We start from the raw sequence: 15,726 nt of genomic DNA, 5'->3' as shown, positions 1-15,726 counted from the left end.
ATGCAACTAATAGAGTCTCAGTACTACGATAAGGAAAATCATCCTGTTGATATTAAGTGAAAAAATTGTGCTATTCAAATCCTTTCAGAAGGGAAGCAAATAGCAGCATCAGAACAATTATTGAGAGTGACTGATTAGGGTTTCATAAAGTACAATCTTTTAGAAATCTTCATTACTATTTTTTGGTTATTTAGGAAACATAGCATATATCTAGACCTGAACTTCAGGGTTCATCTTATTTTTCGAATGAGGGAACTCAGGCTCAAGGAGAATTGTCACTTACCCAAGGTCATATATATAAAGCATTCTAGTTTATCCAATCTAGATTCTATGGAATATTTTGTGTAATCAAACTTTTAAAACTCCTAAATCTCAGTTTTTCCTTAGATTTTAGCTATCAACATTTGATTAAAATAATCACATCTCTATGACCTGTGTGACCAGGGTCAAATCATTTTATCTCTCAATGATGTGTTATCTCATCTTTAAATGAGAAGGGTTGGGCAAGTGGTCTGCTAGAATGTATTATAATTCTATATGATTCTATAAAAATAAAAAGATGCAATAGATTCCAAAAAAGCAGATAAAAACAATCCTCAGTTTAGTCAGAAACTGATTTCAGGTTATTGATATTCTTGAATAGACTGTATACGAGGATGTCTCAAAATCTAATTTTCAATAACACCAAAGACTAGATAGGATGATAGGTATAAATCCTGCCTTACCCTGAAAGTCAGTTAAAATGCTATAATGAAAAATCCAGGTAATAAACATTATTAATCACCTTCATACACATTTCTGCATAAACTTTTTAGCATATCCTCACCCCCCCTTCAAAATACATTAATCTATGCCTATGTCTCCTTAACAGAATTTATTTCATTTGACTAATATTTATTCAGGATATACAATATACCAGACATTGTATTAATAAGTACTATACAAACACCAAAAACCACATAAACCAATCTGTGACTTTCAGTTAAGTCACTTAAAGTTCCTTCCCACTCAAAATCTGTGATCCTATAATTCTAGAGTTATCACTGCTTATAAAATAAACTGTTCCCATTAAAAGTCATGATAAAATAATATCAAAGTATTAATCACTTTTCATCACAATATACATGGACAAATCAAAAATTTACTTCTATGTTATAGATTACTTCCTTGTTTTTTTTTGAGGGGGGGAAGAATTCCAAGCATTTTGTTTGGCCTTACTTAACTGTTATAGTTAACTGGAACATAGTACTCATGAGATAATGGTTACAGCTGTGACTCATATCTAGTCCAGATACTGTGGCCTACAGTGAAACTGAACTCTTTGACGATTCACTTTTGTAATTATATGCCAGTTCATAAAGAGACACTTTATGGACTGAAGGAAAATCATAAATGTTAGAACAACTCCAAATATAAGCTGACAGTGTTTCAATAACATTAATGCATTATAAAGAATATACTGAAATGTATATTTATCACAAACCTTCATGATTATGAATGTTAGCTGCTAGCTACACACACACCCACAAACTCACTTGTGACAGCCATACCAAGCAATAATTTAGGGGGTACTCCCAGTAAAATAAATAGGATCCAAATCTATAACAATACTTTGTATACTATGTAAAGATACACACCAAAACTGCCACAGGGGAAAAGGGAGAAAAAAAAAGGCTACATTAGGAAGAAAAGTGAACTGGACAAGAGTATAAACAGGTAGGCCTATCAATTAATCTTTGCCAATCTAATTAAAATATTTTTTAATTATTAGCCACAGAGCCATACTGCAACCTAATGCCTCTATATAAAATGAACAATGGGGCACACAAAGCAAATGTTAGTCTTAGCAATAGAATGGATGTTCAGGATTTTCCCCTCAACTTCCAATTATTTATTTTTATGACTAAGAAAAGGCAAATATAGGAAGAAAAAAAGGGAAATGATTCATGGTATACAGCTTTGATCTTCCACATTAAATACGAATAACAATATTAACACCAAAGAGAGGTGAGATGGACTCCAAACTTCAATGAGTTACTACTTTCATAGGGGTTGAATTAATGGTTTGAAAACACCAGAACTAAAAGAGTTTTAAATTACATTGTGACTTTTCAGATGTCCTTCATTTTCCAGGATCTCCATGAAAGGATCAAGAAAAGATCCTTAAAATTTGTAAATGGAAGGAAAGGGCTGCAAAGATAAAAAGATCTGGGGAAATCAAGTTACTTGAAAAAAAAATACCTTAAGAAAAAGATCCAATATTTTTAGGCTTCTAGACTATTTTTTAAAAGATTCTGCTAATATCTGTAGGCACAATTTTCTATTGCTACTGTTCCAAAGCAGTAGTGTAATAAAGAATACAGTGTCAATGGATTATTTCAAAAGATCTGTGATTTTATCATGTTAATGAACCCTTTGAAAAAAATCAATGTGATCGGTAAAGAAATTTTTCTATGTTCAATTAGAATGTTCTCAAATAACAGAATATGAAGATTCTGGAAACTCTTCCTAATTTGCTAAGAATATGATCTAAGTTACATTCTGCTAGAATAGCCTTTAAGAATTCATTTAAATATTTAAGAATATTTCAACACCAAAAATGTACAATTAAAAAGCTGGGTAAAGACAAAAGGAGTGACTGACTAAAATAAAGTCAAATTTCCATTTCAATATCACCTCACTTAAAACTATCAGAGGTATATATATGCCAAAATGTCAGTCAAAATATTCTTCTAGGGGGCAGCTAGGTGGCGCAGTGGATAGAGCACCGGCCCTGGATTCAGGAGTACCTGAGCTCAAATCCAGCCTCAGACAATTAATAATTACCTAGCTGTGTGGCCTTGGGCAAGCCACTTAACCCCACCACCTTGCAAAAATCTTAAAAAACCCAAAATATTCTTCTAATAACTTCTAACTCCTCATAAAAGTTCTTCCACAATTAACTACCTCATTTCTAGTCCTCATCTTTTAACTCTCTAAAGTCCTTCTGAACAATACTGACAATTCTGAACAAGAAATAAACCTCTTGTTTACTCATGCGAAAATAAGAGCAAAATTTGTTTTTCTGAAGTTGCAAACATTTAACATTGAATTAGTAACTTCTCTAAGACAGACTGGAAAAAATTTTTAATTATGACTTTTTTCTCCTCAGCTTGGGAGGGTCAACCCAGTTCCTAATGAAGATGTCATCCTATTTATGAATTACCAATGAACACTAATAGTCTCAAGCATCATAAAGAGATTTCAAAAGAGGAAAATTTGTATTACTTTCAATGCTGTAAGTAATACATTCAGAAGGAGATGTGCAAACTGCCTAAATGTCTATGAGATAATTTATACTGGCTAAATATTGCCATTTCTTTCATTACTTGCCACCTATCAAAGGTACTATCTGGTTTAAAGATTTGAATGAATCATGATTTTTGAGTGTAGTAATCCGATCACAACAAAAATCACAATCCTTCTGGAGTCTTATTAGACTTCATTAGCTACAATAGTTGGAAAATGCATTGTCATTGTCTAACTGCTAATGAAAATGTTTCTAAATTTGTCTGGAATATTACGTGGAAGGCAGAAAATACCTGGATATTTTATATATATATATATATATATATAGTAACTTTGTAAATTGAAATTAAAATTAAACCCCCCACAATAAAGGAGTCCAGTCTCCAAAAGACATGCTTTATGATTAATAATGACTATAGCATGTACAATTAAAGGCAATTTTGAGAAAGTCATTCAGTCTGGAAATTTGCAAAGAATAGTTAAGTTATAAAATATAAATTTAAGATTTTCTCAAGCGGTAAGCAGCGTCTGGCACATGGAAATGTGGCAAACACATGGCACACTCTTGATTATCTACTTATACTCACCAGAACTTATCTTAATAAGATATTTATTATTCAAAGAAGCAGTACAGCAAAGTAAGTATTTCAGAGTAAAGTTCTGAAAAATTAAAAGACATTTACTAAACATTAAATTAGCAACTGTAAAATGTCATCTTTGCAAATTCTTTAAATACTAGATACTTTCACCTGTCAGTTATAATACAAGAACAAGAGGTGAGCCCCCTCAGGAATCATTGATTTATTTAAGTAAAGTTCTACTGAAAACAGATGTGTTTCTCTAAAAAGATGTGGGAAATTAAGAGAAACACCTAATATGAAATTTATTTAATAATTTGTACCAAAACAGTTAAAAAACAAAGCTGTTAGTTGGCTTGAACTATCAAGTAATAGTCCTCACTATTAACTGCTAAACAAGATCCTTAGGACCAACATGATCACCAGAAATTCATACAGCAAATCTAAAGTAAGTTCTTTTTGAACTTTAAACTGTTTGCTCAAGCCAACACAAAAAGATACATAAAGGATACTGTTGCATACTTAATAGTTCTCAGACTTGTCTGAGGGGAGGGGAGAGAGATAAAGTAATAATACCAGGCAATTATGGTTCCAATTCTGTGCTGTTTCCATATTCATATATGGAGGACATATCATGGCAACTAAACTCTTTAATTTTTATTTGCTGAACTTCACAAACAGTGGCAAAACACAAATTGCTTCTAAGCAATAATACACATTTTATTGTGGTTAAGAAATAGACAACTATAAATAGCAGAGTTTATCAATGGAACAAGGAAAAGTATTTGAGACTTTGGTTTGTTTTCATTTCAAGACAATTTTGAAAGACAATACTGCACTCTTAAGACAAAGAGACATTAAGTACAAGGAATTACTGGCAATGGTATTACAGACAATCTTAATAGTCAGTAAAGGTAAAAATATACTAGAAAGGAAGACCATCCATTTATCTAACTATATACACCCTAGTTTGGGCAAAGATGGGTGAATAAAAATATATTAATTCTTGTGACTACTACACCTCCTGTATACCTGAAGGAAAATGAAGGTAAGAATAACACTTTTAACGATAGTAGTTATATTAAGTACTACAAAATTTTAGGAAACTATGATGAGAAAATATGTATAAAAGATAAGAAGTGAACAAACTTTTACAGGTACTTATTTTAGAAGTGCAAATCACATATAAGGAAACTTAACATATGTTCCAAAGAGCAAGTGCCTACAAAGTAAGACATCTATTATAGAACTAAACCTGCAGGAACTTGTCTCAGGCTTTTAAAAACAAAATATATCAACTATGAGTATCTTATCTAAAATAAAAATTTTAAACTGAAAGTTTCTAGGAGTCTTAAGTCTTTAACCCAACCAAAAGAGTTAAAAATACTTCCAGACTTAACAAAAATAGTCTTAAAAATCTAGTACAAGTTCTTTAAAAATAATTTTTGAATAATAAGAATCAGTCATCCATTTGGTAAAGTTTAAACCTGAAAAATCAAAAAATATGTAACACAACCTAATCCGACCTCTCTCCACTACTTACTTCTTAGGAAAATTGTATCTTCTTCATTAATAAGAAATTTGAATTAGGTTGGGCTCGGACAAGATTCAGAAAGGAAGTTGTCCACCATTTATAATACTAGTAACCAATTTTACAATGTCTGCAAAGCAAATGTCTTATGTGTTTTTAAACAACTTACTTTAATATGAAGTTGATAATGAAGTTAATATTAGAAATTGGGGGGGGGAGCAGCTAGGTGGCACAGTGGATAGAGCACCAGCCCTGGAGTTAGGAGGACCCGAGTTCAAATGCAGTCTCAGACAATTAATAATTGCCTGGCTATGTGACCTTGGGCAAGTCACTTTAACCCCATTGCCTTAAATAAATAAAATTTAAAAAACATATTAGAATTTAGGAAATCTTAGCCTTACACACAGCTACACAGATTAAGAGGAGATAATGTAAGTAAATAAAAAGAATTAAAGGTATAAAGGTATAATGTAATTTGATTTCATGTTTTATTGGATTAATAAAACCATAAGAGGGTACATTCTCAACTAGCTTTGCTTATAACTCTTACAATCAGTGTTTAAATTGAATATTATTCTTTGCATCAAGAACTTACCATAGATTCTAACTATAATTCAGTGCCACAAGTCCTAACATGAGAAACTTGTACAGAACATAGAAAAAGTACTGTATTCTATGCTTCAAAAATTTAAGTTGTCCTTAAAACTCTGACTCTGAACCGGCAAATAAGTGTAGTCCCTTCCAAAAACCTAACTAAACCAAACAAATGTCTGCCACTGCAAGGGTACTTAAGTACAGTGGTTTCGATAAGATTTCTCAGTTGAATTTTCAATGTACTTTTCCTTCAGATGTCTCCTGATGTGAGGGAAAAAAGTTGAAAAAGTTGTACTACTAGGTTGTCCATTTCAAAATTAAGAAAAAAATGTTAAGATGAAATTATAAAGTTAAATTCAGTTTTATTAATTTTAAGCTAACATTATTGGTCCTCCTTCCAGAAAATTGGGCCAAATACTTCACTGAGTTTATATTTAAAGGATGTTTAACGATAAGTAATTTGTACTTTAAGTCCTAAATTTTAGAACATTTTAAGAATAACACCAATGAGGTTATGTGATATTAAAAAACCAAAAATTGGATCTCAATACCACAAAATACTTAGAAATATATATTTAGTAACAAGGGCTATGTTAGCTGCTTTATAAATATAATCTATGTAGCCCCTGCCCCCAAGGAGCTTATAATTTGAGTAATCAAAAATGAACTGAATCTCTAGTCTCTTTCCTAATTAGTCAAACCTCAAATTACTCATGATTTGATTATGAGTTAATCAGATCCCTTAGTTGTCTTCCTCTTGAGGACTTTGAGGCATGCCTCATAGAAAGTTTTACAGGAAGATATGCCTTGGTAGTTTTATGAAAGAACTGGGACTCTAGTCCACAACTTCAGATGAAACAATTGACCAGTTTCATGGCATCTCAATTATGCCTGTGTAAACACTGACTGGACTGAACACCAAGCTGAGTGATTTCTTTAGATTTATGTTGTCACCTGAGACGTATCATATAAATAGCACTAGGTTCAAGTTCCATCTCCAACAAATACTGACTCTGACAGGAAAATCATTTCACTTTAATTTATTGGACCAGGAAACAATCTCCGACCTAAGAGGGAAATATTAGAGCATCCCTTTAGAGCATTAGAGGATGCTTTAAGGTTACTGAAGCCTTCATTTGCCCTTTTAACTTTTACTAAAGGATATGGAAACAATTTTCAGTGAAATCTATAGCTAATATTGGACAAATTTAATTTAACAAAGATACTTTTGTACCATTCTATGAAATAAAACTATTTGATAAGGTCAATCTTTTGACTTAGCACCTGGGTAACAAGTATCCCATTTAATAATTCCTAACCCCAATTCTACAAATGTCTTTAAATTCTAAATAATGTAGCTTAAATTAAATATATATATATATATACACATATATATTTTAAGTATACATATACTTACCAAGAAATATTATTATAAGTAGTTGTACTTGATTGAACAGTACAATAAGACTATAAGTCTGTATGCTAAATGGCCAGTAGATTTAAAACTGGGTTCTAGAAGACTAACAGTTCCTAATTTTTAAATGGAGCATTTTAAATGAATTTTTCAAGTTAAAGACATAAAACTGTACCATGCAAACCAATAATCCCACTTTTCTGAATAAATCTCAAAAGAAAGGATTATTAACTTGAACAAAAGGGTCACAGTTCTGTAAATAGAAAAGTGGAAAAATTTCATGAATCTATACAAACTAGCAAAGAAATGAGGTAGAACTCTTTAAGGTACACTGAATGTTGACTTAAAAGTAAAGGTAACACATTAACAAGAATTTAACAAAAATACTCAAATAAACAAAAGTAACAATTAGATGAAGTATAGTCTAAGGAACTGACAAGCAGTTGACATCTATACAAGTTTATTGTCAATTTCACTGCAGTTTTTTTTGTTTTTTTAGTTTTTGCAAGCCAACGGGGTTAAGTGGTTTGTCCAAGGCCACACAGCTAGGTAATTATTAAGGGTCTGAGGTCGTCCTCCTGACTCCAGGGCTAGTGCTCTATTCAATGAGCCACCTAGCCACCCCACTGCAGTCTTTAAAATGAATCTGTTATCTGGATTCTGATTGCCTATTAAAACTAAACAATGTATCACTTAAACATATTTTAATAGGACAGTTAGGTAATGCAGCAGATAGAGCACTGGCCCTGGAGTGAGGAGGACCTGAGTTCAAATCCGACCTCAGACCCTTAATAATTACCTAGCTGTGTGGCCTTCAGCATGTCACTTAACCCCACTGCCCTGCAAAAAGTTTTAAAAAAGTGTTTTAATTACTAAAATTAAAATATAGCAGTACTAAAAGGTAAATACCACCTTACACATTTTCAAAATGAAGGAAACAGATTTCAAAAGGAAAAAATAATTCATATAAATATGTCAAAAATCCAGAAAAGATGATGAAATACTGGGAATTTTATTGGGGGGAGAGAAAACAAAAAATAAGAGAAAAAGGTAATAGCAATATATGTGCAAAGAACTTGGAGGATAAAAAATTAAAGAGGCTAAATTAAAAGGAAAATGATGCATAACAAATTTGAAATAAACTAAAACTACAGAAAATGTAACTGAAAAAAGTACTATAAAAAACTAACATATTATTGGATTTCTTTCAATAAAGATTACTCTGTTCAAAGGGTTGATACTGTTCTGAAGCTACATTTTTTATTTGAGGATCTTAATGAGCCTCAGCACCCAACAAAAATAGAGTGGTACAAAAGTTAGCAAACTCAATCCCATGAGGCATATCCAGTCTGTTTCATGTAGTAGTAACTTTTGATCCTATAGAACATGAATTTTATCCCATTCCCCCATAATAACCCTGTTAAATATATATACACACACACCACACACACACCCCTATAGAAAGTTAAACAATTTCCCCAGGAAATGTTTCAATTAATATTTATATGAAAACTCTGTATCCACTTTCATATTCCTAGCTTTCTATCTCTAAATATAAACCAAGGTAATATTCCAAAACAGGCAAACAGGAATAAGATATATATGGCACTACAATAAAGTTCAGTGGGATTTCAATCACATTTCTGCCCAAGATCACATTAGCTTGTTTTGCTTTCCTGTCACATTGTTTGCTTAATATGAGGGGGATTAATTAACAATTTGGGGTTTTTTTGGCTGGGCTTATTTCTTTTTCATTAAAAGTCAAGTCTCATGAAAGCTAAGATAGTACTTTTTTTTTTAAAGCAAGGGTAGACTATGACAATATAATTTCAACTTGTTCTAGGACCAATGTTAACGCTTTTGAGTCATGGACCTTTCTGGAAACATGATGAGCCCTTTTGACCCCTTTACAGAATTTTTAAATGTATACAAAAAAGGACTTGGGAGCAGCTAGCTGGTGCAGTGCATAAAATTCAGGCCCTGGGGTCAGGAGGATGTGAATTCAAATCTTGCCTCACTTGATCCTTACTAGCTGTATGACCTTGGACAAGTCACTTAACTCCACTAACCCATACAAAAAGTAAAAATAAAATAAGGGATATGACTACAAAGGAAACCAATTATAAGTCCATATCAAACTTGATATTTTAAAGTTCACAGATTCTAGATTAAGAACCCTGCTCTTAACTCCAAACTGATTTTGTCAGGTATATATACTATCCATAAATTTTTGAAAGTTAATCTTCTACAACTTATTTGATATGTGGATAAATATTTTTAACAGAATTAAATTGAAATCAATAGAACAGTTAAAAATCTCCTTTCTGGCAGTCTTGGGATAGTTAAAACAGCTATGGCTATATTATTCAGGAAATATTTCAGGCTACTAGGGTATTAATAAGGCTTGGTTAAGTACTTTTATTAAATTCAAATCACCATGCTCAAAATTAAACTCATTACCCCTCCCCTTGAAATTACCTATTTTTGTAACTTGCCTATTTTACTTTTCCTCTAGTTACCTAGTTTCACGACCTTAATTTTTTTTGCATCCTCTCACTCTCTCATCTAGGTATTTGGTCATTTCTTAAATCTAACTTTCACAAGCTCTCCCTAGCTGCCTCTTTCTCTCACATGAGAGAACATGATCCTTGTTTAGGCTCTTTCTGCTCCTTTTCCTAGATTACTTGGGTGTCTTGTAATTAATTAGTCTCTCTGCATGAGAATCACCCCAGCTCCCAATCCATTTTCTCCACTCAATCTGTCAAAGTAAAATAATAAAAAGCACAACTCTGGCATCAAGATTCAATAAACTTTAGTGCTTCCCAATTAACTCTAAAATCAAATACAAGTATGTCTAGCATTCCCTCATAACCTGATTCTAATCTCCTTTTTTCTTCTTACACCTTACTTTCCACACCCTACACATTACATGTACAATATGGTTTAGCCAAATCTACCTTCTTGTTATTCCTTATATGTGACACAGCATAAACACTGCATATTTCACTTCTTTGCCTTTTCAAAGGCTATCCCCACTAAGCCAAGAATGTTTTCCATTTTTATGTTACCTTTCACAATCTTTAAAAGCTCTCAGTTCAAATAGTAAAACAATTAAATAAATAGTAAAACATATAAACTGGAGAATTTATTTTGCATCAATTTGTTCTGTAAATGTATTAATATAGTCTTTTTCTACAGAATCTGAGCAATTTGAGGTTAAGGACTGTTCAAGTTTTTTTGTCCAGATAGTCTTAATGCTTAGCATATAAGAAATGTTAAATAAATATTGTGTGATGGGATTCACTTTATTTACCTAGTAAACCCAAATCTATATACTAAAGTTCTCTTCTCTTCCAAGTTATACCTAAATCATCCTGTTTAATGACAGAAATCTCTCTTGCTCATCAGATTGCAGAAGCCATCTTTTCACCTTCTTTTGAAATGTTAGAATTTCATGTCCAGTCTTCCAGCATCACTTGTGTTTTCTTTTATGCCTCAAAGATTACACATGGGTTCCAAGATCACTTGACCTATTACACCTGCCAAACTGAATTCTAAGGTGCATAGAGATTGGGAATGAACCTGTGATTTCATTAAGTACAGTGAAATCCAGGTACATACTAATGCAGCACAAAATATTTGGCAATTTAGACTCTTAGACATGCCCAGAAAACTGTTAAGAAACTGGCCCAGATCAAATAGAATGTAAGAATCAAAGGTGGAACTCAAACCCAGATTTTTCTGGCTTCAAAGCTAAGCTCTCTACTATACTCCAAATTACCTATTAAACAGTATACCTAGAGATGTGAACATCTGCTACATGACAAAAAAGTAGGAGCTCCCAGATGCAATACTGAAAATAAATTAGAAAAGGAAATCAAGATAATTGTGAATACATTAGTAAGGGATAGGTCTTTAAATATATCACTCCATAATCATGAAAAGGAAGCCAGGAAAAAAGAAAGACACATTACATAAATAATTCAAGTAACTTCAGATAATTGTAGTGTGCCCCAAGTAGACTGTAATTCATACAATAGATACTATTTACTAAACTGAATTGAATCCAGCAAAAACAGTAGACTGGTTGATGAAAGGGGCTCAAAAGGAGAGTTCCACCTTTTGTGTAAATTTATAATGACAGAAAAAGAAGTTTGCAAGGTAGAAAAGAGACAGGGCATAGTCAGCCATATCTCCATCAAATTATAACTCACCAGAGAATATGTTTAGGTTGCACTAATATTTTCCAAAACATTCCCTGGAAAAACCAAGGGACCACAAAGTATCAAAGAAATTTACAGAATTAATCAGCACATAAAACACTCCAAAACTACACAAATGACAACAATGGCAAAATGCCCAAGTTTACAATTTAGGTGACCTTTTAAAAAATTAACTAAAAAAATTTTTCTGGCTGCAATTACGGAGAAAAAAGATAGTATTTCCTTCAGGACAGCTTTAGGTAATGCGATATTCTATTTTTCTGAAATGTTCTAAGAAAGAGGATTTATTTTAAAATGAATTACCCAAAATCTACCAGTTATTCCCCTAAATGTCAGTTACTTTATTTCACATTGAAATAACAGGTAAGTTTTATCATTGCAGTCATTGCTAAATGTTTTTTAGTTCTAACATTTAAAATTAGAATGCCTTTTAAGCAGGTCACACAAGGGCAAGAATGGCTGAGTTAAATAAAATGTGCTTTGGTGGTCTAGTTTTTATGCATACAAGAGAAACTTCAAAAGATAATTATGTATTTTAAGAAATATGAAAGAACAAAATATTGAACATTTTTATTGTAAGAAAAAGGAAGAAATGCAAAATTCCCTACTTTGTTTATTTGGCAAAGAAAAATGTGACAGCCAAAAGAAAATGTCAAAAGATTAACAATATTCCCTCCTCTCCAAAGTGTATTTTCTTTCACTGTTAGTGAAACAAATTATAAAACAGTAAATGCCATAATAAAATGAAATCTGATTACTTCTGAACATACAAATTATTTCAGTGATCTGGATAGGAGCTTAATTTTTTTTTCACAAAACACATAAAAATGTTATCAATGAATTTTAAAGATATATGGGAAGGTACCTTAAATGTATTTAAGAAAACTTTTCAAATATATTAGAAGCATCTATTTATATCAAAGCAGAAAGATACCAATAATAATTCTTATAGGTTTCACATATGGATAGGGGTTTATTAATTCCTCTTCTGTAAAACTACAGTGAAAAATAAGCTTTGAGGACTATTATTAGATACAAAAAATCTGCACATGATGAGGTTACAAAATATTATTAATAAATTTTAGGGTTTAGCAATTTCCAATGTTATTATAATCTCACTTAAAATATAAGCCAAAATATACGTCAATACCTTGGCACTAAGACTGTTAAATCTAAAAATGAGATAGGAATTGAAGTTTATCATGGAATAAACAACAGTTTTAATATGACTTTATCTGAAAGTGTTCAAGGAAGAAATATTGTAAGCTTAGTTTGGTAAGAAAAAATAATCTTTCAAATTTCTTCCTAAATTTCTCATAAATATAAAATGAAAAGAATATAAAACATGGCTTTCTACTGAAATAACTATTTTAGACTTAATTTAACAACAAATATTTACTATTCACTAATGAGCCATATAAGTCAGTTCATAAAGCAAATGATCTTATTCTATTTGTTATGCCAAATACTTTAAATATGAGTCTTACGATGTTTTTTTAACAAGTCTGTTATTCATATTCAAAAAGTATCCAAGAATAAGAACTTTCTAATTTATAGATAATTCAGAATTTGCTGAAGATTCCATATTGTTTCTTCTGTTCTTTTTACTGTTCATCTCAGAAAAATCTGATGGTTTAAGGGTTGACAACTACACCTGTACATCATGTCTGTAACCACTCACAAGGCAATTATCATAAAAGTACTAGCTATGTACTATTTACCTTTGCTAGACTATTGAAAGCTCACTGTAGACAAGGGTTGTCTTACTAATTACCTTGAATTTCACAGAGCAATTAATAGATAGCAGAATCCTAGTAACTATTTTGCTGAAGAAAATTCTGAATTTAAGTTACTAAACTAAGGGTCTGCTTAGGTTAGCATCAAATACATAACTGAGTAACAGGCAAATTTTCAAAATAGTTACTTCTCAGGGTAAACAATTATTTAATCATTTTCTCCTCAGTAGTATTTTAAACATAACAATAAATGTGTATTAAATGAAAAGGATTTGCATGGATTGTGGGCAGTGAATTGGTTTATGATATAATGTACTATTTAGTAAAAGAGATTGTTCAACAAATTTTTCTTTTTTTTTAAATCAGTTTTTGCCTACATAGGGATCAACCTAGGCAATAATATATTAGAAATTGTATTATTTTCTTCCTTAGAGGCCTAGATTAATACAAGGGTGTGAAAAATATTAAAGAGTCTCTCCTCAATAATTTGTTTTTCTTTCACTTCAGCACAAAGAAATTCAAAAAGGGCACCAAAAAAAAAAATAATAATCAACATGAAACCATGTGTCCCAATGATTGTCAATGTCTGTAGTTCAGAGCCCCTACAAATCTGAAGCTTGGAACTATAATCATGAAAATAAAAGATAAGAATGTTATTAAAATATATAGAAGCTATTATTATAAAACCAGCATAGGCTACTTGGGACACTATCAAAGCAAAAATGTGATTTCCCAAACCTTTGTAGTTGGTTACCCTTACACCTGATTTCATCATACATTATATAATCTACCAGAAATAAAAGTGCAAATCATAATACTAACAGGAAAATCTCTTCAGATTAGTTTTGGCTTTTAATCAATTTTTAAATGTTCATAATAGAAGTTGGAAATTAAGGGATGAAAGAAAGAAAAGAAAAACTTAACAGTATTATTTCAAGATAACATTCATAGCCTCCTCTATCAGAGCTTACATTATGAGTCAAATAGGGAGAAAAATCAACTGGAGACATTGGATGAAGAGGAGATCACAGTAGCCCATCTTCTTTAGGAAAAAAAATTTATTTATATATATATATATATATATATATATATATATATATATATATATATATATATATATTTTCTATTAAGGGCAGCATGGAATAATATTTAGGATACCAGGTTGGAGTCAAAAAGACTCAAGTTCAAGTTTTACCTGATATATTTCCTGGGTCCTTATACTCTCAGGACCAGAAGCAACTTTTTTAAGATTATAATTTATAGATTAGTTGCTGATCTGCATTTATGAAGGATTATCTATGGATCATTCCCTCCAACGATGAGGTTCACAGGTACAGACCAAAAAATGTACATTATTCTCATCTGCTATTCTAGTCCACAGTTAAAACAAATCTAGTTTTATATTCAACTTTCACTCAAAAGTTATTTCCATTTTGATCTATCACTAAAGAAAAAAACTCTTTCATTTAACATATGTACTTAAAATTAAGAATTAAGAGCACTACTGACAAAGAAAATAGAACAGAATAGAAAAAAAATGTTTGAGTAAGATTTGGGAATCTTAGATTTAGAGCTCAAAAGGATCTCAGAGGCTTCCATTCAATTCCTTAATTTTAGAGAGGGGCAGCTAGGTGGCACAGTGGATAGAGCACTGGTCTTAGAATCAGGAGGGCAGGAGTTCGAAACTGGCTTCAGACAGTAATTCTTACTAGCTGTGGGATCATGGGCAAGTCACTTAATGCTGATTGCCTTGCATCCAGGGTCATCACCAATCATCCTGATTCATATTTGGTCACTGAACCCAGATGATTCTGAAGGAGAAGGTGAGGCTGGTGACCTAGCACAGAATTGCCTCACTCAAATCCAATGCATGTGCTTGTCATGACATCACCTCCCTAATGCCATAGTCTTCTTTGAAAATGAAGGACAAACATTATCATTTTTGAGACGATGAAACAAAGAAAAGAAGTGATTTGTTCAAGGTAACAGTTTAGTTAAACAGCAAAGCTGGGAATTGAACTGAGGTTTTCCAAATCCAAATGCAGCATACTTGTACCATTAACAGTCAGGAAATACTTCAGTGACTTTGAACAAGTCACAATATATAGGCCAAAATAAATACATGCTTTAAATATGATGTCTAAAATTATTTTTGCTGAAAAATTTAATAATTACATAATCATAATAGTGTATAAACAATATGCAAATTGAAGATATTTTTCTTATTCTAGTATGGAATTATTGTTCGGTAAATATAAAGTAAAATCTAACAATTTTAGTGATTAAAAAGTAACAATATTTCCTTGTCTGAACTGTATAAGGCAATTCACAAAAGAAATTGCTGGACCTCTTTTAACTGTTC

The 15,726-nt window shown here is 31.6% G+C and overlaps 1 protein-coding gene across 1 annotated transcript in view; it reads right to left on the bottom strand.

Annotated features, from left to right (window-relative positions):
* Positions 1–15,726, bottom strand: part of WDR33 (WD repeat domain 33) — a 109,319-nt gene that overhangs the window by 44,887 nt on the left and 48,706 nt on the right. The gene's annotated exons all lie outside the window — the stretch shown is intronic.

This window comes from Macrotis lagotis, chromosome 1, assembly GCF_037893015.1.
Source record: "Macrotis lagotis isolate mMagLag1 chromosome 1, bilby.v1.9.chrom.fasta, whole genome shotgun sequence".
NCBI lineage: Eukaryota > Metazoa > Chordata > Mammalia > Peramelemorphia > Peramelidae > Macrotis > Macrotis lagotis.
This window is presented reverse-complemented; position numbering and strand designations above follow the sequence as displayed.